At 35.3% G+C, this 24,650-nt stretch overlaps 1 protein-coding gene across 7 annotated transcripts in view; it reads left to right on the plus strand.

Annotated features, from left to right (window-relative positions):
* The window catches only part of LOC106150043, an 86,058-nt gene that overhangs the window by 51,922 nt on the left and 9,486 nt on the right, over positions 1–24,650 (plus strand). For 4 of the 7 annotated variants that reach the window (XR_001236601.1, XR_001236599.1, XR_001236600.1 and 1 more), the window contains one exon: positions 2,685–2,815. The exons of the other annotated variants lie outside the window; for them this stretch is intronic. The gene's annotated coding sequence lies outside the window, so the exon portion shown is untranslated. Of the gene's footprint in view, positions 1–2,684; positions 2,816–24,650 lie in introns of those variants that run through there. 7 annotated transcript variants of the gene reach the window in all.

Below are 24,650 nucleotides of genomic sequence, written 5' to 3' on the forward strand. Positions count from 1 at the left end.
TGCTTGTGATATGTTGTAAAATGTTGTATGTCTGTTAATGTTTCCCTCCTTTTATCCTTAAAATAAATAAAAAAAAAAAAAAAAAGGTATGTGTTTCTTCCTTGCTTTTTTATTTTTTAAGAAAGAATATTAGCACTATGGAACTAGCACCTCCTTTTTTTATAGTACTGTTTTTCTTAGAGCCTAAAATTATGATTGTACTCATTAGTTAATTTCTTTTGGTATCATAAAAATAAATCTGGTGATATTTTTATCTGTAGAGGAAGTATAATTTCTAAAACGTTTTACGTTTTTATTGTTTCTCGTCAATTATGAGAAGCCCTATTCTTAAATGTTCTGGAAATATAAAGCTTAAAATGGTTTGCTTCTGTCTCAAAATCGTTGTAAAAACTATAGTTTATATAAAGTTGATTTCTGTAACAATATATAAGAAGATATTGAGATTGTTTTGTTTTTTACTTTCATTCACAATGTTCATAAGGTAGATTTTTTAACTGACTTAGAATTTAGAAGGTCGATAGATTTGCTTTGATTCCATACTTTCCAATATATGTTCCATTTGTTCATAACTATATTATCAATTTCAGCCTCTAGAAAGATGTTACATTACTATGATGTGTTATATAACTAAAAATTCCATATAATTTAATAACATAAATGTATGAAACTGTAGAGCTTAGAGTGCCCTGGTATTTTTCATCTCTGTTTTCCCTGTTCTCTGGCTGTTACATGAAATTCCCTGTTACATGAAATTCCGTGGTTCCTTATTGCTATCTTTGAAACAAGGAGTTTAAGAACATTCCTAGCTATATCTGGATTTTGATTGTACAATACAGAGAATCAGATGTTTCCAAAGAAATTGGGGTATTTGAGATGAGACTTCAAAGAAACTTTTATACCTCATTTTAGTGAAGAGAGATTGTTCAGTATGTCAGAACTGCCTTCTTTTGTCAAGGCATAAAGGGCTCTATAGATGCTACAGTTTATTCAATCAACTGCAGTACCATAAGATTACTAAAAATGAACTTGAGAAGTATAAATTTACTCTCTTATTTACATAATATTCACATATCCTTATATTATTAAACTAGTTGTAGTCTATGCTCATAAAATTATGGTTGTATTTATGTCTGAAACACTATAATCCTGAGTGTTGAAATTTTTATTCACGGCATAATGAACATCTTTGCATTCATTTTCAAAACATATCATACATTGTATTTTGGCATTTTACGGAGCTTTGTTCCTTCAAAATCAGCAGGTTTCTTCAACCTTAGCCTCAATTATTTGTAACAGAATAACTTACTCATTTTTTAAATCTTAACCTTGTTGATTTTGGCTACCATTTATAAAAATAAAAATTTTTTATAAAAATCTTAACCTTGTTGATTTTGGCTACCGTTTTATAAAAAATTTACCCGTTTTAAAGAACTTACCATTTATAAGGTTGTTTTAAATAATGTTTTAGCTGCTTTATTTTTAATCTATGTGGCATTTCCCATGGTTTCATTTTTTTAATGCCTGTTCTGTATTTAGCTGATCTTTTGATTTGTAGACTCTTTATTTTCTAGTGGACATTAAAACTGCTAAGTATCACTGACACTTTTAAGGGAAATTCAAATACTTAAAATTTAATAAAACAATAAGACAAATGCCAAAGGAATCCATTAATAATATAACAAATAGTAATCCAAGTAATTAATAATGACATGTGACAAATGGGTATGTATACAAACTAAAGTAAATAGGAATCTAAGGTAAATGGGAGCCCCTGTAGAACACAGTAATCCCTCCATTGCTTTTCTTCCCTCTACCACTCATTCAGTACCTATATCCACTCTTCGTATAGATCCTTTTATTGAAAAACTAAAAAATTTTAACATAGCATATGTGTTATAATAAGTCCTCAAAGCTATCAAAATGTTACTGTAAAAGCCCTATACTAAAATATTTGCTCCATACATGACATCTCTTTGCCCATCACTCAGATCTTTTTTCCCTCAGATCCTTTTTATTCCTAATTTACTTTAATTTTGTTAAAAACAGGTTATCCAGATTCCAACATTAGTTTGTGAGTGAATATATTAACATCTGGCATGTAAATTGTCAGGCATTGCTTATTTAGAAATTCATTTACTTGATATACCTTATTCCCTAATCATAACTTTTAAAAAATGAAGCTGTCTGCATATAAAATGTGGGATAAACTAAGGCAGTTCTCTTTACACCACGCCATTCATGCCTCAGTGCTCTTATTCATACTGTTTTTCTTTAAAGTTTGGACAATTATTACTGTCCCCTCACCATCACCGCCTCACCTCACCTCACCTCTTACCTTTGTCTTCCTTCTCCACAATGCTATAAGCTTCTTGAAGAGACTGCCTTTGTCATCTCTGTAGTAGTATTACGTAGCACATAGTAGATGCTCAATAAATGTTGAATTATTCTGCTGAATTGTTGTGAACAAAACACTTACGTACAGATAGTCTTCTAGGAATACTCCCACAGAAAACAGCATGTCATGCCACCATTTTGCTTTGCAGATTAAATGTATATGCTATTTTCTTACTATTGTAAGATTTTTCTTATTACGTGAAAATAACCTCTACAGTGCTTGTTAGGGTAGTTTCCTTTTTATTCTCTACAAATATGTTTAACCTAGTTATCATTTTCATTCTTTCTAGATGAATTTATTGCTACTGAAGGAGTGACAAGTCCAGATTTCGTAAATGACTGTAACCTTCAAAACAGACATGTACATACCTGGACAGCATTCATTTCCTGACAAATAAATGATCTTCCAAGAAATATCTAATATATAGTGTTTCTTTTGTTTTTTAAAAGCTACAGTTCTCTTCACTCATTTTTTTTCAATTGGGGAAAAAACCCTCAATCTTTTCAATAATATGCTTGATTTTAAATTTATGAAGTCATTTTTATGCTTAAAAAATGGAGGTCACAGATGTTAGTAAAAATGTTTATCACTTTGGAAAACATGAATTACCTATTGAAACAAGACAGTGCTTTTGCTGTGTTAATGAACAGATGGTTTTCTTAATGAGTTTTTCCAAAGCCAATAAAATGTGAGGACACAAAGCATATATTTCAGTAGCTATTTTTTCACTGTTTTAAAATGTTGATGTTTTGATTTAGTTGAAGACTTTTCTCCCATAGAGGGCATTCAAATAATATACGAAGGGAAAATTTCTGACAGGCTAGCATTGTTCTACAATTATAATAAAGTTGCCCACAGAAGCTTCATTACTAATGGTGTTATGTAGACTTTTTAAACCCTACCAAAAACCACATGCCAAATTTTCTTCTTTATTCCATTCATAGCCATACAGGATTTTAATTTAGGCTGACTTGAAATTTCACATTAAGCTAGTTCTGTAAATAGGGATAATCTTATTTTCCCTTAAGCTTACTTGCTTATTTATTTTTCATTTACTTACATTATTGTTTAATTTCTACTTCTAAAATCCTATTTTTCATTACAGTGAGCTGTTTTCTATTAGATTCATTCACATATTTTTAAATAATAATACAGTTGTGACCAAAATGTGACATGTCTTAATAACTTAAACTTTTTAAATCCAGCCTTATGATAATTGCTGTAACCATTAACCATCTGTTGTAATCTATTGTACAAATATTTAATTTTTATTTTAACTTGTGCAGAAACATCTTTAAGAATTATGTATGTTTTGTAGAGAATCAAGCCATTAAAATATTTAAGTAACCAACTTACACAAATGGAAGTGACAGTTTGAACTCAGGTCTAGATCTCCAAAACTTATGTTCTTTGTAGCATAATGTGCTCTTAATTTGAAAGAAACAAGCATTCCATAGTGACTTCTAAGGTTCTTTATACTGCAATTCACATTTTAAAAAATACTTTTCAAGGCTGAGGATGTAGTTTAGAGGCAGAGCATTTTCCTAGCATATACAAATCCCTGGGTTTGGTCTCCAGCACTACCCCCACCCAAAAAAAGAAAGAAAAAGCTGTATTGTGACCTGGTACACACATATCCATTTACATATATCTATCGTGTAAAAGAGAATATCTTAAATTGATACTCTCACTACCTATAAGGTATGGTGATATTTTATTCTGCTCTATTTAATTTATTAAATACAGATTTCAGCCCACTAAGTTGATTTCACAACTATTTGATGATTATAACTCAAAATTTTTAAAATGTGGGAGAATATTAGATAAAGCACATAGTTCATTGTTCTTTAATAGACTTTCACTTGTCATTTCCACTTCTAAAATCCCATTTTTCATTACAATGAGCTATTTTCTATTTGAGAGATTCATTCACATGGTTTTTTAAATTTTATTTTGTTTACTTACTTTTTTGGTACCAGGAATCCAGCTCAAGACTTTGCACTTGCCAGGCAGGTGCACAGTACACTGCTGAGCTATATCCTTGGCCCCATTCATGGTTACAAAAAATTAAGAAAAGAATAAGACATTTCCTAGAATTAAATGATAATGCCAGTACAACATACCAAAATTTCCAGGACATAATGAAAGCAACCCTACAAGGGAATTGATAGGTGTGAATACCCACGTCAGAAAAACAGAACAAGCCCAAATAACCTAATGGTGCATCTCAAGTCCCACAATAAGAACAATCCACATGCAGAGCTTGTATAAGGAAATGAAATTATAAAGATCAGAGCAGAAATCAATGAAATAAAGACAAAAAAAAATACAAAGAATGAATGATCTGAAGAGCTGTTTCTGTGAATGAATAAATAGACAGACCTGTAGCCAATCATACCCCAAAAAAGCAAAGAAAACACCAAAAATGCATTTAAAATGAAAACAGTGACATCACAATGGACACTGCCAAAATTCAGAAAATTATTAGCAACTAGTTCATCAACATATATGCCAAGTGGTCACTTCAGCAGCACATATACTAAAAAACATATATGCCAAAAAATTAGAGAACTCAAAAAAAAAAAATGGAGAGATTCCTGGATACATATGAATTACCAGAATGAAGGAGACTTTAAAAAAATCTTGCACAGTCCAATAACAGGCAGTGAAATTGAAGCAATAATAATAACTCTATAAAGAAAAGCCGTGGACCTGAAGCATTCACAGAAAAATTGTAAAAGAACATCAGGGAACATCTAACACCAGAATTCCTCAGACTCTTTAATGAAATTGAGAGGGAAGGAGTGCTTCCAAAGTCACTTATGGAAGCTAATATGCTGATCCTTAAATCACACAAAGATACAACCAACAAAGAGAATTGTAGAACAACCCAATGAAGATAGATGCAAAACTTTTTAACGAGACTTTAGCAAACAGAATACAGCAAATCAAAAATGTCATACACCATAACCAAGTAGGCTTCATCCTAGGGATATGAGGATGGTTCAGTGTACATAGTTGATTTCAATCATGTGAATTATGTGTATAATTCATCACATAAACAGACAACAATCACACAATTATCTCAATACATAGTGGCATAGCTGGGGGATTCAAAAGGGGCCGTCTGCCACTGATCCTACATTTTTTTAAGCACCATTAATTGCTAAAAGAATTATATTGTAACAATTTACTCAATTCTAACACAGCAAAGATTCAACTGCACCTAAATATAATGTTTTCTCTACACATCATTTTTAATTTTCTATTTAACTAGGTTATCAGATAAGTTGGAGGGCAACAAATAGAAGGATTGCCCTGAACAGCATGAACCCTAGCTATGCCTCCGTAAATATGTGCAGAAAGAGCCCTTGACAAAATCCAACATCTACTCATGATAAAAAAAAAAAAAAAAACTGAAGAAAATAGGTATAGAAGGACTTTATCTCAATCTGATAAGTACCATTTATAACAAACACTGCCAATATCATATTAACAGCTGGAAACTTTCTAAAATAAATAAGATAAGGATGTCCATTATTCCACTCCTGTTCAACATGGTCTTCAAAACATTAGCCAGTGGAAGCAGGCAAGAGAAAGAAAAGGGGTATATATAGAAAAAGACAAAGTCAAAGTATTATTTGCAGATGATATGATCCTTTACTTACAACACCCAAAGAAACTCCACCAAAAGACTCCTAGAATTAATAACCAAGTACAACATGTAACAGGATAAAAAAATGTACAAAAAATTCACAAGCATTCCTATGCCCTAATAATTAAATCACTGTAAAAGAAATTAGGAAAACAATACCATTCTCAAAAGCATAAAAAAATTAAATACTTAAGAATTAAACAAAGAGGTGAAAGACTTCTGCAGTTAAAGTTACATCACACTGAAAATGGAAATCAAGGAGTACGTCAGAAAATGGAAAGATACCCCTGTTCCTGGACAGGTACAACTAACAATCAAAATCACTATACTTCCAAACTGATACAGAGGTTGAATGCAATCTGAATCAAAACACCAATGATATTTCTCACAAATGTAGAGAAAGCAATACTAAAAATTAATATGGGACAAGAGACCCAGAAAAGCAAAAGCAATCCTGAGTTACAAAAGCAAAACAAGTGGCATCACACAGACTTGATGTTATGCTATAAAGCTACAATGGATTAAATCAGCGAGGGGAGAGGCTAGGGATTTAGCTCAGCAGCACAGTGCCTGCCTGGCAAGCACAGGGTCATGAGTTCGGTTCCCGGTACCGGAAAAATAAATAAATAAATAAAACAGCATGGGACTGGTACAAAATCCAGCACATACATGGAATGGAGTGGAGAGGGGTATAGAATGGAGTGGAGTGAGTGGAACAGAATGGAACAGAACAGAAGGGAATGGAACAGAATGGTAGAAGTATAAACAGAATCCCAGGAACATACAGTTGTTTGTATATAGAGCCCTTCCCGGTCCTCATCATGGTCTGAGAAGTTAATATTTGTAATCCCATGGAAAAATTATTGGAATTCTAGCAAGTTCATTCCAATCTACCACTTCAGTGCAACCCATAGTGAGAGTTAAGACACTAATGCATATTTGTAGTTGTGGGGACACAAGGGGGTCCCAAGTCCAGTTAAGGCCTTTGTTCTACCCAGAACAAAGGCCTCGACCCAGGGCCAAAGCAGGTTTTATTAATTCTTGAAGAAGAGAGTGGCTTGACAATGAGTGACTGGGAGAGTAGCAGGAAGTACATGGGTTCTGTGAGCTGGGCTAGGTAGGAGGCCTGAAATCACCTCTGCAATATGCAGAGAGAAGGATATGCAGAAAGAGTAATCTGCATGACACAACTGAGGTAGCATCTAATGCTTTGGTGGTGGTGCTTCAGCTCTGATATGTAATCTTTATGCCCTGGGAAATCATTGCCTCTTATCTTGAGGCTCATCTCAGCTGAGAGCATGGATCATGGCTCACCATCCTGCCCGGCTCACACATGTTTTTTAGGAGCTAAGGAGGTGGGTGGGGTAACATTGCCCTGTCACCTTACTTCAAAGACTACACATCAGCACCTCAGCTGGACCAATTTGCACTGCTTAAAGCCAATTGAAGGGATAAGGAAAAGTCCAATCCAGCTCTGTACATATCAATGCATGGAAATAGACCCAGGTTTAGCCAAAATGGAGATAATTGCTTTTCTTTCAAGGAGAGTCATTCAAATGGTGCTCCTTTGATCTTTGACAAAGGTGCTAATACATGCACTGAAGGAGAGATAGCCACTACAACAAATGGTGCTGAGAAAACTGGATATCCACATGCAGAAGACTGAGTCTGGACCCATATATCTCACCATGTACTAAACTAAAATAAAAATGGGTCAAAGATATTAAAACAGAAACACTTAACTTACTGGAAGATAAAATAGATACAGCTCTTGAAGATATAAGCATAGGCAACGACTTTCTGAACAGAACTCCAGTGGCACAACAAATAATACAGAGAACTAACAAATAGTATATCAGATTAAGAAGCTTCTGCATAGCAAAGGAAACAACCACCAGAGTGAAGAGACAACCTATATAATAGGAAAAAGTTTTGCAGCTATTTTTCAGACAGAGCACTAACATCAAGAATATAAAAACTTCAAAAAATTGATTACTCTCTGGGCATGGTGGCATACCTGTAATCCCAGCACTCAGGAGGCTGAGGCAGGATTGTTGTGAGATCAAGTCTAACCTGGACTAAAAGGTGAGTTCAAGACAGCCTGAATTGCATAGTGAGTCCCTTTCTCAAAAAAGACCAAAGAAAATTAGATACCCTAAAATAAAAGACCTAATCAAAAAAATGGACAACTAAAATGAATAGACATTTCTCAGAACAGACAACCAATAAATACATAAAAAAGTTCAACATCTCAGCCATTTGAGAAATGCAAGTGATCTACATTCAGATATCTTCTTACCCCAGAAAGAATGGTTATCATCAACAAATTTAACAATAATAAATGTTAACAAGGATATGAGGAAAGGAACTCTTCTACCTAGTTGGTGGGAATGCAAGCTACTACAACCACTATGGAATTCAATGTGAAATATTCCTCAAAAAACTAAACAGAGGAATTCTATTTGACCCAGCTATTCCCCTCCTAGGTAGCTTTCCAAAACAATTAAAGTCAGCAAATTAGAAGGGCACATCCATACTCATGTTTATAGCAGCATGATTTTAAAAAGCTAGATCTTGGAAACAGCATATGTCTATAAGTGATTGAATGGATATGGAAAAGGTATTCATACACAATGGAGTATTACCCTGCTATAAAGAAAGATAAACTTGAGGTATTCATAGGTAAATGGATGCAATTTGAGAACATAATATTAAGTGAATTAAGTCAGACACAAAATTAAATATTATATGACTTCTCATTTCAGAAAAACCATACAAATAAAGAACAAAATAGGAGATATATAAATAGGAAATAAGAGCCAGATGTCGTGGTGCAAACCTGTAATCCCAGCACTCAGGAGGCTGAGGCAGAAGGATCCTTGCAAGTACAAGACCAGCCTGGGATGCAAAGTGAGCTCAAGGCCAGCCTGTACTGCACAGTGAGACCCTGTCTCTAAAAGACAACAAAACAAAACAAATAGGAAATAGAAAGAACTTCAAATAATTCACCAAATTATCCAGTCCTTTGTTTTAAGAGTATTTTCATATATATGCCAATTTGTTTCATTTACAAGTAGTTATCCTTAGTTAACTGAAAAAGTGTTATGCTATTATCTTTCTGTTTCTTCCTGATAATAAGAGAGAATGTCTTGTACTATGAATAATTTAAGGGTAATTTGGGGGTGTACATCAACCTGGGTGGTAGGTTGTTTTCTTTTAGCCCTTGAAATACTTCACTCCAATCTCTCCTTGACTTAAGGATTTGTGTTGAGAAGTCTGCTGTGATTCTGAAGTGTTTTCCTTTATAGGTGATTTGTTTCTTTTCTCTAACAGCCCTTTTTTTTTGAGACAGGGTCTCACTGTTTGGTTCAGGCTGTCTTTGTACTTACTGTGGAGGTCAGGATGGTCTTGAACTCACAGTGATCTTCCTGCCTCAGCTCCAACATGCACCACTATGCCTAGCATCTAGGAGTTTTTAATATTCTGTTCTTGTGTTGAATTTCTGGAATCTTGAATATTATATGCCTTGGTGTAGGTTTTTTTCCTGATCATGGCTATTTGGAATTCTCTATGCCACACTTATGTGTATGTGAATATCTTTTTTTTTTTTTTTGAGACAGAGTTTCACTGTGCATTTCATGCTGGCCTTGAACTCACTTTGTAGCCCATGCTAGCCTTGAACTTGCAGCAGTCCTCTGCCTCAGCCTCCCACTTGCTGGGATTACCAGTGAGTGCTGCCACACCCAGCTGTATCTGAATATCTTTTTCCATGCTTGGAAAATTTTCTGCTATTACTTCTATAAACAGGTTTTTGTATACATTTCATGCTATCTTCTGATTCTTCATTGATTTCAATTAATCTTATGTTATTCTTTTTTGCATCATCTAGCAGCTTTTGGATTGATTATTTTTTGTGGTTCCTTACTATTTTTAAGAAGTCTTTCATTTGACTATCACCAACTGCAAACCTGTCATCCAGATCTGACATTCCGTCTTTACATTGGTTGACTCTGCTGTGTATTCTTTCAGTAGAATTTTTTAATCTTTTGGATTTCTAGTTGAATTGTTGTTTGGAATCTAGTTCTTTTCTATGTTGAGCATTCATGGTTTGCACATGTTTTGTAAGCGCCTCTATTTTTTTATACTACTATTTTTTATGTCTACTCTAGATTTGATAATTATTTCCTTTATTATAGCTGTCATCTTTTTAATTATCTCTCTTTTGTTTTTGTCAATTACTTGTTGGTCTGTTTTATTAATTCCTCTGCCACCAGTTTCATAAAATTCAGCTGAGAGGTTTATTTATTCTACCTCAATGCCCCCTTTATTTACCTTGGGCAAGTTGGTGATTATGGGTTGCATCTTGTTTTCTCATTTTCTATGTTTTCTTTGTTTCTTGGTTTTCTTCATTGAAGCTTGTAATTGCTTGCATAGGTAGCTTTTTACTAGTATTGAGACATCTTTAGGAAATGACTTCTGTTCAGAGATGTCTTCTAGGTGTAGCTGGGTTTTCATTTGAGTCTGTCCCAAGATCCCGCCTCTTCAATTTATTAGAGATGAAGGGTTGCTGCCTATTAGGTCTAGCAGCCTAATTAGGCATAATTAGGGTTGCTGTCTACTAGGCCTAGCAGCCAGTTAGCCATTATGATGTTACAACCCCCCAGACCATCTAAGTATTGGCGTATAAGGAAGATAAACTGATCACAACAACTATGTTACCTTGACTAAAGTAATACAAGCAGTAATAACATTAGCATCAAGCACAGACTAAACAGTGACAAACTGTAAAACTATTAATTTTCTACCTTTAATCATAAGTACAAGATTTATAATTACATAATAAGAATTATATAACAAGATCTGGGATAAATCATCAAATTATATATAGTAAATATCCATTCAGTAGAATGATTTTACCATACAGGAGAAAATTTTTAAAGGACAAGATCAAAAAATAGAAAAAGAGAAAAAAATTAGAAGCAAGGCTTTAGGACAAAAAAAGATTACCCAAACATTGGGAAACTTGGAGCAGACAGTATGGAAAATACAAAAACAAAAATAAAACAGTACAAAGCGTAGTGGTCACACCCATGAAAAAAGCAAACCATCAAAAAAATCAAAAACAAAAAATGATTTCTGTGTGATTTTAAGCCTACAATTTTGTGATAGTGTCCAATTCAAGGTGTGATTCTGCTCTTCCCTGTAGACCAAGGAGACAGTCAGAGCCCAGATCCATACTGGATAATTCCAGCAAACCTGCAGTAGGATTATGGCAGTGTTCTAGATCACCCCACCAATCCTGCAGTAGGGTTAGGGCAGGTTTCTGGTTCTGGTACTTTCAAAACCACAGAAGTTCATGCTGATCCTGGCCTCTAGTTGTGAGGTTAGTGTTTGAGTCACTGAGCCTACAACACTGTTGGTGTCTCTTACCAACCCAGACCATGGCACCCTAACACTGGATGTCTCCCGTGGTTGTTCCTCACCCAGTCACTGGGATTTCAACACTGGGAGCCCTAAGATGCAGGCATCCCACAGCAGCTCCAAGTTCCAGGTTTAGTTGGCCCCTCCCTAAAATAGCATCTAAATAAACATCCTCTCCAGGGGACACAGCAGTCGCTTAGACTGGAGTCAGTCACCAGCTGTTGTAGCACACAGTATCCACTGCTCTGGTGCATTTCTCCCTGGAGGCCTCTAGGATCAACCACTTGCACTGTGTCTCAGTAGATTAGATCCTCCCCTCTCATACTACAAGCTGAGAACATGGGAGAAAGTGCAGATTGCCATCTCCTTTGTCTCTTCAATTTTCGGGTAGGCTCCAATTTTCCCTTCAGATCTTTCCTGGACCCCAAGGACCCACCTCCCTCATTTTTATTTTTCAGTGTCTGGATTCATAGCTTTGAGGAGGTTGACTTGTTGCTGCCCATCATTCTGCCATCTTTCCAGAAGTCCATGGCATCAGAGTTATTTAAATGGAATCATTGTGTTCCTTGCCCTCACACTTGAAACAACTATTATAGGTATATCTGTGTGTTGGTTTGTAATACTTCCTAAAACTCAGATAATCCCCAAAATGTGTGATGCATTTCCATCACCTGGAAGAACTCTCAACATTGCCCAGCTTGCTTTATATAAATCACAGGTTGTCAGGTAAGCACAACTTGAAAGACAAAGAGTATCACAGAATGAATACAGTGCACTATGAATGTTTTCAAGGCCTGTGCACTTTCATAAGAGGAACAAACAGTAGTAGTATACCTGAATGCAGAAATCTGTGCAAAGTGGGAAGTGATGATTTACATGAGATAACTAAACATGTTACCCTTGACTTACTTATTTTAAAAATAAAGTCACTGAATATAAAATAAGATGAAAAGGTAAGTAAGGAGAATCTCCCAATTTCAGCTCTGAAGGTGTTGTATCATTTGCATTATTCTGACTGAATAACCTTATTTGTACAGCAGTCCAATCTTGCTATGGTAAAAGGAAGATATGATTGGCCATGGCATTATTGTACTGCAACAATAATTAGTATGCCTATGTGTGGGCATAAATCTCTATGACTTGTAAAAGCCCTAAGTGACTGCTGTGTCCCCTGAAGAGGGTGTATATTTGGATGCTATTTTAGGGAGGGGCCAACTGAACCTGGAACTTGGAGCAGCCATGGGTTGCCTGCATCTTAGGCCTCCCAGTGTTGAAATCCCAGTGACTGGGTGAGGAAAACAGAAGGCATATGTAAAAATATGACAAGTATGATATCTTGTAACTCTCTAGCTTGTATGGCAGGAGCCAGAATTGCCTAAGAACTTTTAGGAAAGTCTCCATTATTTTTGTGTCATAACAATTGCAAAACCAAATATATACTGTAAGACTGTATTAATCTTGGAAGTGACTTGGAAATATAATTTTAAGGCATAGAAATGTTAAAAGTGATAGCCATTATTTTACAAAGAAATCATGAAAGAGAAAGTTGCACATTTAGACTGAGCAGGTTTTATCCATAGACAGAAATCCCATTCATATATACTAATTTTGAGATCCTGCACTACACTAACTTCAAGAAAATTCAGAGGTTCTTAATAACTGCCTTTTTAAAAAATTAATTTTGGCTGAGATCATGTAAGCTTTAATACCTTTTCTTCTAGTGTTAAATGTAATACTGGTATATAGTATTCTGAGATTTTAAATGTTCTAGAGGACAGTAACTGGAACATTTATCAGTACTATGTTTATTAGCAGAATAATGAATTAGTAGCTGGAAAATAACAGATATTAAAGGTATTAAATAATTCCTCCCAATATAAATCTCAATCTTCACATATACCTAATAGTTTAAAGTGTTTTATATATATTTGCAATTATAAATTTATTTAGAATCAAAATTCCAAATTTTCATGCTTCGCAATTTACAAATTAGCACTTCTGCATGTTTAAATATAGCATCTGTTATTCATATTTTTTGTATTCTTAACTTTAGAAATACATTACTTAGTTTGACCAAAGTCATTACCTATCAATGCCTACTTGATTGTTATCAATCAAACAGAATTTGTCTATTATGTAACCAAAAGAAAAAATAGACTATGAAATAAATTAGAAACTTTATAATAAACATCTTACATTTGATAAGGTTTTTGAGATTTTTTAAGACAAACATTTATCTACCTCTTATGTAATTGGTAAAAGTGAGAAATTTCAAACTATACTAAAAATATTCCCAGACTACATTATTTCTTTAAGGACTTTGAAGGCATGAGTTTTAACAGTAGCTTAACATGAATCTTCCATTTAAGAGAGACCAGTTAGCATTATGTCAGTAGGGACAGCATGCATGTTAGATGGCTACAGTATCTCTTCAATTTTATGTCAGATTTCTTCGTATTTTATAAAAAAAAATAGGAAACTGATAGCCCATTTTGTGAAATACTCAGGGTAATTTTAGATTTTAACAATTTCTTGAACTTGTTAATTTCAATACTGCATTACAACCAAGATTCTGGTTGGTGCCTTAATTATAGGAATGAAGGCATCATTCACATTTTAACCAGTTAGTCCAGCTAAAGAATTTTTAGTACTAGCATTAACTTTTGAATTATGTTTGAGGTTTTCAGCTTTACAGCATGTTTAGTTTCTTTTCATTTCTTATTAGCATTTTTCAGTACTTAATAGTCTCCTACCCCCACCTACAACAAGAACTCTCCTCTCTGTTCAACATCAGAAACATTTTCCTTTTTGGCAAGTGCTTTCTAGTTCCCCAAGCGGTATAAGCAAATTGGAAAGTTCAGCTGTCATTCTCGGAAGGTCATAGATCACACTAGCAGCCTGAGTAATCCAAGAGGTTTTAGGTATCATAGCATTTAGTTTAAAGTGAAATTTGCTCTGACAGGGCTGGCAGACCAATAGGAAAAGGAAGTATTTGTGCTTGGAAAAGTGCATATGTAGAGACCAAGTGTATAACTGATGGCTGGAAGTGATTTCAGTCTAAAAAAACAAATCATTAAGAGAGTGCATAGGGGTAAAGTAGTCTCAAAATGAACCAGCAACTAAAGTTAGCATTACATAGTAATTAGTTGTGGTGTTCAGGATTTAACTCACTCAGTACCAGACTGTATGATTAAACTATCGCTGAGAAAACATTGTTTTTTACTTGATACTCTCTACTTTAAGCCTCCAGCAGTAGTTTCTGTCCCTTAAAAATCCAAGGTATTATGACAGATTATATAAATGTTGAACTGGTAACAGATGAACAATTATGTAAAAGAGGTGCTAATTACTCGGTTTATTGATCTAGAGGTTATTTAAACCTCTCAGTAAATTGTTTTAACATACGATGGTGTGAAATGAGGAACTGCTTGATATTATAAAACTGCCAGTTTCAAGAAATCCCTCTACTTTATTGAAGAAATGTAAGTCAAAGATGACTAGATGGCATACTTTCATTAAAAGATTGCTAGAAAAAGCCTGAGACAATACTGGTAAGTATTCACTTCAGCTTGATAACATGTCTGACAACTTCCATTAGGCACCAACTGGAATATTTTTTTTCTGTTCCTAGATAAGAATAAGAAAAAAATACATTTTAATAGCTCCAGTTTTTCGAGGTACTGGGGTTGAACCCAGAAATTTCATATTGACCTTCATCTCCAACCCTTTTATTTTAAGTCAAAGTGTCACTAGGTCCCTAGGTGGCCCAGGCTGGGTTTGAACTTGAAATCTTTCCACCTCAGCCTTCCAGAATGCTGGGGTTACAGGCCTGCACAACCACATCTTGTTTCCAGCTTTTTTTTTTCCAAATCATTGTTCTCTACAAGAAAGCCAGTTTTGAGTCAGGAGAATACAAGGTTTTCAGTGTTGTCGTTGTTGTTGTTGTTTTCCTGAATGTGCAAAATAGTTACATAAGAACAAAATGAGGGAGTTTAAAAAGGACTTTCAGCAAGACCGTAGACTGTTAACATGGAAGGGCCCACTCCTACATGGGTACATAGAAGCGCTGGACAAACTGTAACAAGCACTTACAATGCATCACAAAGTTTACAAGAAAGGTGAGCAATACTTCACGTGCCACAAAATACAGCAACCACCACATGAGTATTGAAGTAAGTATAAGTTATGGTACCGGAAGATGGAACTGGGTCCCTATCTATAGACCGGAATTTGAAAGGGCTGCCTTTTTCTCCTCAGAAAAAAAGATGATTTTAACTCACCAGCCTAGAGAAGCGGCCAAAATTGCCTTACACCCCAAGGCCCTAGGTAGAGGATAGTTACCCACGAGAAAGAAAAACCACAAGCTTATTCCATGCCCATTTGACTAGATTCTGAATTTATGCTGTCTGTCTACTTCAGAATGCCCCAAGTCAACATATTACTAATCAGATTGTGTCAGGACAATGAAACCACAGGTCTCTGATATATTAGAAACAAATACTGTCATCTCTGTAGAAATATGCACAATTCCAGGGAGAAAAATCCCAGAGCTGAATGAAAACTAAAAAGCTACAAAACACATAAAGGACCATCATGAAGAATCAGATACAGCATCAAACACTATGTCAGGTACATTAGGATAGCTAAGAACTACAGTTAAGAGAAGAATCTCAAAGAGACTGTAAAATGTAATCGATGAAATAAAATATACTAAAGTTTTAATAGAAAATGAGACAGTATTAAAAATACCAGCTGTAACATCACCACATAAAAATGTAAGCATTAAAGTAGATGAGGTAAACAACAGATTAAGATGTATAAGAAGTATAAATTGAGACTAGAGGGGAGTTTGTGAAATGGAATTTCTTTACCATTTGGAATAAATTAGTGACTGTTTTACACATGCTTCTTGCATCATCAGTACAAATTAGTTTTTATCTGAAGCATCTCAGCGTAGTAACTAAATTGAAAGGAGCTGTCCCTGCGGTAGCATTTTTTCACTTAGAATGACAGATGTCCCTTTAAAAAATTTTTTTCTTAATAAACTGCGGGTGAATACTTTAAATACAGCCTCCTACTAGTTGTTTAATTTGCTCTTGTTTTTGGAAAAATATTACTTTGATTTCACTAAAAGTGTGATTTTTAAAAATTCTTTAGGCATTTAGTCCTACCCTAATGGGACAAAAACTTAACATTATGCATTTAAAACTTACAAATAAAAACTAAGTGGAAAACGACAGCTACATTTGATATACACCGATGAGACTCATTTAAAAAACTGCTTAACTGTGCGCTTGGATGTCACTTCCTCAGTAACAAGATGGTTCAGGTCCAGAGCAACAGCTCTTAGCAACCAAATTTTTAGTGTCCGAGACAGTTGGCATCTTCTCAATATTTTCGTAAGTCCCCACATTCACAAATTTTTCATATATGACTGACAGGTATTCCTATTTGACTCTACTAAATTATTTCAAATTTATAAAATGAAGACAGTGAGTCTCTGAGGAAGCAGTGGGAACCACATTCTATCAACGTTAAATGTGCAGAGAAGTTTACACTGGATAAACCTTGCTTTAAACTTTGTAGTAGATGGCAGGTACTTGGTGGAAAGACAAGCTCTCCATCTAGTGGTCAGTCTGTAAATCACAAACAGACCTCAATTTAATAATGCGGTACCTGGTTTCGCAAGTATTAGAAGTTAGTTTAAGCATATTTTATAATTTTAAATTATAGACTTATTTCAGCCCCCCCTTCTGATCACTTCACATTTAGACTTTAATAGTCACTTAAACGTTCTCCATGCGTCTGCCACCCAGTCCCCTTTTCTACCAGAGATAACTTTCTAAAGCGCTGAGGTCGTCCTTTCTTAAGAACCACTGGCAATTCTCAAAAGTATACAATTCTTAGCATGGTGTATAAAGAGTTTCAATAGCTCGTCCTAACCTTCTAGACTTAACTCCTAGCCCTTGTTGATATTCTAAACAGGTCTTTAACGGTAACATACTACATATTTACTGTTCTTCAGTCCTTCCTCGCTCTTGGTGGGGTTTTCTGCACTTTCAGGAATTCTTTCTGCCTCTGAAATCTTATCTGTCCTTTAAGTCTGATCTGTTCATGTAGTCAGATACTTTTTGAATGCACACTCCACTCTCAGACGCCCAGTGTGCTACATGTTGATGAGTATAGGCTGCTTCCAGGATTTAGCTCTTACAAATGGTGCTGTTAAAAACATCAGTGAGCATGTATCACTATAGTATGATGACTTACGCTCTTTGGGGAAGATGTCTAGCAGGGGGATATCTAGGTCATTTGAAATTCGTAATTTCGATTCTTTGAGAAGTCTCCATACTTATTTCGATAGCAGCTGTACAAGTTTGCATTCCCACCAACAGTGTGTGAAGCTTCCTTTTTCACCACAGCAACGCCAGCATTTGCCCTTGTTTGATTTCCTGAGTGCCATTCTTTCCAGAGTAAGGTGGAATCTTAGCGTTGTTTTACTTTGCATTTCTCTGATAGCCAGAGGTGTGGAACATGTTTTCATGTATCTGTTGACTATATTTCTTCTTCTGTGAAGTAGACAAGATTAATTCTAAAAATGTTTCCAAGTCAAAAATCACGTAAGGCTATGAAGAAAGACTTTGGCTTGAATTTATTTTCTCTTCTTTTTATTTTTGCTTTTTTTCCCCTAATATCTGCTCTCTATATTGCTGACTTAAGAATTTAAAAGAAAAAAAAAGACGTGTTGCTTTTATCTAATTTTAATGAAATAATGATACTTTTTACTTATGCAGCACTTTTTATCCAAGGATATCCAAGTGCTTTACAAATGTGCACTAATTAAGCCTCACAAACATAATTGTCTTCTCTCACTACAGGAATGTCAGCTCTGGCAGACAAATGTAGTAAGTGCCTGAGAGTGTCTGGGATGCCTTTCTGGGTGCCATTTACCTGTAATGTGCTGCATGTAAAGTGTCACTTGTCATTGCCAGATTTCTTTTTATTATTATTACTTGCTTTTTATTGTTCTTTCTTCAAGTTTTTATTAGTACATGTTTGCAGTATATGCATTTTACAATGAGCCTGTGGAGCGGGTACATGTACACAACACAGCTTGCTTCTTTCTTTAATGCCTTTTCTTATACCTTATTTTTCATTTTTTTAAAAGAAATTTTATTTTAAAGAAAATGGCACAAATAAAGAACAATTCCTCTCTCTTCCCTCCCTCCTCCTTATTCCCTAGCAGTGTATTACTGAGAACTTCTTGGATGCCAAACCTTTTCATGTGTCACTACAGCCTTTGTGAAATAAAACTTTTTTGATGTGCCTCTTCACTTTTTTTGAATAGTAACTTCAGGACAGACTTCTGACACTTTTGACATACATCTTGTGAGAAGCATTTTGTACATTTTAATGACTACATTAACTTAAGTAAAAAAAAAGACTGATATTCCTCTAAATTATTATAAATGCCAGAAAGAGAATCTTGGAGGTGTAGAATTTTCACCTCTTACTTGACCTGCATTATAGATCTGTGATTTCAAAACACAGCTTTTGGCTTTTTCTCTTTCAGCCTTGGAATGGATGGCTTTGGCCAAGCAGTTGGTATGCTTGGACGCCCTGCCACAGCTTATGGATTCCGCCCTGATGAACCCTACTACTATGGCTATGGGTCTCAATAAAATCGTCCCTTCCTACGCTTACTCTCAGATTAGGAGAAACCTTTGTGGTTTGGGTTACCTTTGACCCTAGCTTGACAATGCATGTTGGTCCTATTGTGGCTCTGTTTCTTATCTTTCCCTGTTCGCTGCAGATCGACTCCAGCCCCTTCTGCTTCTATGGAGTGTGGTTGATGCTAACACTGTTCACGCTCCAGCTACATCCTGAGGCTGAACAATGTTTCCCAAGAGATTCAAAAGTGAATGTCAAAAAGGTGTTAGTTAAGACTGGAAAAACCAACACTATGTACATCCAGTAGCAGCTCTGACCTTGGGAAACAGGGTGGGCTTCCATCTGGAAAACCTGACCTCGGAATTCTGGCTTTTCTCTTTTTTTCCCCTTTTTTCTCTCTCCGTGTCTCTTTTCAAAAGTACACAAGGAAAATCTTAAAAGCATGCAGTACATTTTAACTGATATGAGTAACTCAATGTTTGTCCCCTCAAAAAACTTCACCTTTAGATTATTTTTTTAAAACGGGACCAATTTAAGATGGATGATTATAAAATATTTATTTTTCTCTATATTCCTCTAAAAGTAATTTAAAGAGTAAAGAAATAAGACCCCATACTTGGCTTTGTAATAAGGAGGGAAACTGACCAAAGATTCCATCTACAGCCCTTGTCTCTCTTCCCCTTCTGATTATGTCTATAGAGTTAACTAACAGTGAAAAGGTACTCAGAGTGTCCTAAAGGAAATACTGTTATGACTTATATAAGAAGAAAGAAGTGCTAACTGATAACCCCTAGGAAAAGTTCTGACTAGTCTACGTACATCATAAATCTAAAACTAGGAAAACGATTATTATAATTCAGTATGGCCAATGCATCTAAGAGTGCACACATTAAATTAATTATTTAATGTAATTGCTCTATATGTTTTCTTGTTTGTTCATCTGCTGTTAATCTATTTTTAATCACTAGTTAGAATACTTGCAAATACCTCGATAAAATTTTTTTAGCTCATATCAATTTATTTATTTATTTGCCCTTTCAGACTTCTGTCTCTGTTAGGACTTTCCATAAAAAATGGGTTGTACAAATATTCCAGAGGTAGCCGGGCATGGTGGCACATGCCTGTAATTCCAGCACTTGGGAGGCTGAGGCAGGAGCATCATTGCGAGTTCAAAGCCAGCCTGGGCTACAAAGTGAGCTCAAGGCCAGCCTGAACTGCATAGCGAGACCCTGTCTCAAGAAAAAAAAAAAAAAATATTGCAGGGTTACCAAATTCACAACATTAAGGAGTAAACAACTGGAAGATTTGAGGCTTACATAAAACTTGCAAATAAGAATCTTAAAGTTTGGTAACATACAAGTTCTATGATCTAGGTTAATATATGTGTGCTTCTGTGTGTTAACTTTTAGTTGTGTACTATCCTCTAAAAGTTCTATTCTCTGGGGAATATAGCTCAGTGGCACAAGCACCTGTCTGGCAAGCACAAGGTCCTGAGTTCATGTCCCGATACCAAAAAAAATTAAAGTTCTATTCAAGTTGGCTTATAGATTAAATGAACAGTGTTATATTAACCTAAATGCTTTTTGTTCTCCTGGCTTAACAGTGAGATAGTTTAAGTTGGGTGGTAAGAGTCAAGAAGTCTTTAAATTTGGTAAAATATGTTTTGGCTAGTTAATTATCAATCAGGGTAATACGTATCTTTGTTAAAATTTAAGATACAGTATCTGTTGCTTTCTATATTTTAGTACATGGACTTTACTGTTTCCTTTGGCAAAGAAATAAGTAAATCTCACTTATGTTGATTGAATATATTTCCTCTTAAAAATAAATAAAAATGGGGTAAGTATTTAAAATAAAACATCTGAGTAGATTTGAGTCTATAAAATGTATTTCATAGACTGCTGATATAGATGCATAATGCTGTGATATAAGATCAAAGGATATGTGACCCTTACATAAGTTTCAGGGACTATTCTAGAGCAACAAGAAGTATCTGAAAATAGAAACATTTGTTAAACTATAGGTCAACAAGTTAAAAAGTAGCTTTAAGTAACAGGTCTCAAAGTAATTGAGTGCTGTATTTGTTCATCATTTTTGAGATATCTAAAGTTAATAAATTGTATGAGAATGACTGATTTAACAATTGGTTTTGGAAAATTTTTTTCTTACCTCAACAGTTAACTATTACCTACTTGGTCTATTAATGGGTATGTTTATATGACATAATGCTAATGTTTTTAAGAGATGCTAAAAAGGCTTGCTTGCTTCTCCATAATTTTAAAACAAACTGCTATTTTACCATCTACTCTTTGTTTAAATTAAGTTCTTAAAATATGGTTTTTAAAAAATCATTTTGTTTTTATAGAAAAATTTCTTTTCTCAAGAAGAGAACCCAAAATACTATGTGTTTTCTTCTAGATGTACAGTGCTTATATCCACATATAACATTTGCAGCTTAGGACATAAATATGATTAATAACATGATTTTTAAAACTACTATAATCTAAAAGTGTCTCTTGTAAATTGATCATATATGGTAACAGTATATTTTTTAGGTAAAACAGCTATAATCAGAGGCAGTTTGTCTTAAAAATATTTTAAAACTGTGCATGGTGGCATATTCCCATAATCCCAGCATTCTGGAGGCTGAGGCAGGAGGATTGCCATGAGTTCGAGGCCAGCCCAAACTTCATAGTGTGACCCTGTTGCAAAAAAAAACAAAACAAAACAAAACCATATGTGTGTATATATATATAGATAGATAGATATTTTAAAGAACTGAAAATACTGAGCTGGGGATGTAGCTCAGCAGTACAGCACCTTCCGGGCATTGTGAGGCCCTGGGTTCAATTCCTGGTACCAAAAAAAAAAAGAATTGAAAATATAACACAGGATAATGTCAGAATCTGTTTAAAACAAGGTTTAAAATATTGTTTCATCTTTAATAGAACTAAAATAGAGGTTTTAATGTTGTCAAAATAATTTCCTATGTTTTCTACAGGCTTTAATTAGGGTTTGATTGTTTATAAAATTGAGTCTTAGCTAGTTAACCACACGGAGGTATCTCTTTAAAGTTTTGGCTATGTAAACTATTATATGTGATGTGCCTTATTTTTTAAAAATGCAACTGTTGTGGTGTAATTGTGTTTGTTATCTTAAGATGCTGAAAAGTAACAATTGTTTTGCTAAATTACTATATTGCTTATTGCTAATAGTCATCTGGGAAAAACTGTACTCTTCTTGGTCAATAAGAGACAATTCTGTGAAAAAAATGAATGCTCTGGGGAACAGGCAGACCAACACTGCAGGAACAGCACCGCACACACGGGGAGCATGGCGTGGAGCAGCAGAGGCCAGGAATAACCAGCCAACTTGATCCTGGCTGAGGACAACTCCCAAGGAGAAAAGGGAGCAACCAGACCCCAAGACTGAGGATGTTAAGTTTATCAGCCCACTTGAGCCCTATAGCCTACCTCTAGTAGACACCAGATGGCTAACCACATAACCCATCTACCAGTGAGCTCAAGACACACCTTGGCTTGGTGTGACAGCAAGGAGTCACATATATGTGGCCACAGAAATTTTAGGTTTAGATCTGCACAGACAGAGAAGAGCTACACACTGAGCTTTAAAAGATGAAAGTTTATTATAGAAATACAGCTGATATGAGCAGAGTCAAGTAATATATTACTACATGACAAGGCAGCAGACAGCACCAAAGATGAAGGGGACTCCTTGGGGCAAGGGTCTAACATGAGATGGAGCCTTCAGCAGGTGAGAGAGAACACATAGTGTCACATCCAGTTTCTCAGTTCCTTAAGTACTGTGTCCAGACAAAAAGTGACATAGTGCCAACCGGCCAGTGTGGCTAGAAGGGATCATTCCTATCCTTGGTTAGAGCCTGGGAATGGTCAGTCCATTGGGTGTTAACCGTTATCTCTATACACTCTTTTCTCAGGAGACAGTCAACCTCCCATGACTACATAGCCAAGGTCATGTCAGTGAATACATGCATTCCAGATGGCTCTCATCATATTTGAAGCCTTTCTCTGACACTTGGATAATAACCACAGTGGGGGTAGGGGGGACACAGGGGCTGCTAGTGCAAGGAGAGCACCTCAAAAATCAATAGGCCCCACCAACAGGTGTAGAAAATCATAACTGGTGATCCCAAGACTACAGATCTTGGAGAAAAAAACATTAAATCAACAACACAAGAATTTTTCTTTGACTCAGTTTTTTTATTTTTCTATTTTGTATTATGTTTATGTTTCATTGGGATTTCTGGAGCTTTGTTTTTTTTTCCCCTTTTTCTTTCCCTCCTCTTTTAGTTTCTTTTCTCTCTTTTTCTCTTTTTCCCTGCCAACTGTTTTTTGCTCCCTTATCTTTTACCTCCTGGACTGCTGTCTGTTTGTCTTTGTTCTTCATTCACTTGTTCATTCCTTCCAGTGACTGTTCTCTATCACTACTAATTTCCATTTATTCAACAGGACCCCCATCCTACCTTTCTCGCTCCTATTTCATACCCCACTGATTAATTTTTAAATTTTTGTTTTTCTCATGTTCCCATTCCCCACCTCCTCTACCTTTACTAGTATAACTATTAAGCTTTGTGAGTGTCTAGATAGTTAACTTCACACTATTTCTACTGAATACTCTGCTATTGTTAGCAGAGGTAAAGTGTAAACTTGTTCAATTTAGTACATATGTATTGTAGGTCAACATTGAGTCAATATTTGCTTTTATTGTTCAGACTGTAGTTATAGAGCTCTTTTGCATGGACAGGGGTGGTACTTTATTGGTCCACAGTGTTCACCAATATTCAGTGTGTATTTGATGCTGGTTCTATTACTATAACCAAGATGACATATCTTTTGCTATTAACTGGTTTCCTTGAGATGCCAATATCTGGACTTTCTTGACATCATGAACAATGTTGTGGCCCAATTCTTAGAAAACTGGATACTGGGACAAATATACTGCAATCTCCCATTTCAAGTAAGTGGAGGCTATTTGATCCTGGGACAGAGGCCAAGACCAGTAGTTAGCCATGCCCAGAGGACACCACTGAAAATGAAACACTAACCAAAGAGGTTTACATAAAAGAAGCAAAGATTTCCACTATAATCAACCCACAAGCTCAGCCACAACAAGAACAACCAAATAGAAATATGAGGGGAAAAGCCAACAAAATGCATCCAGAAACTCTCACCCTCCCCCAAAGCTGACACATGAGGCATTGGAAGAAAGGAAACCAAAAGCTACACACCTGAATTAGGTGAAATGCTATTAGGGGAGATAATAAAATAGATCAATAAGAAATTTGGCAAGGTCACAGAACATATAAGTAATAAGATATTGGGCCAAATAGACAAAATGATCAGTGAGTCTATGGAAGGCACTAATAAAAATATAGAAGAACTAAATAAAATGATGCCAACAAGCATGACTAGCATAGAAAAGAATTGGAATCCATAAAAGGACTCCAAATAGAAATTAGGAGATTAAAAG

The sequence above is a fragment of the Chinchilla lanigera genome, unplaced genomic scaffold (genome assembly GCF_000276665.1).
Source record: "Chinchilla lanigera isolate Chin_1 unplaced genomic scaffold, ChiLan1.0 scaffold00061, whole genome shotgun sequence".
In the NCBI taxonomy this organism is placed as follows: Eukaryota; Metazoa; Chordata; class Mammalia; order Rodentia; family Chinchillidae; genus Chinchilla; species Chinchilla lanigera.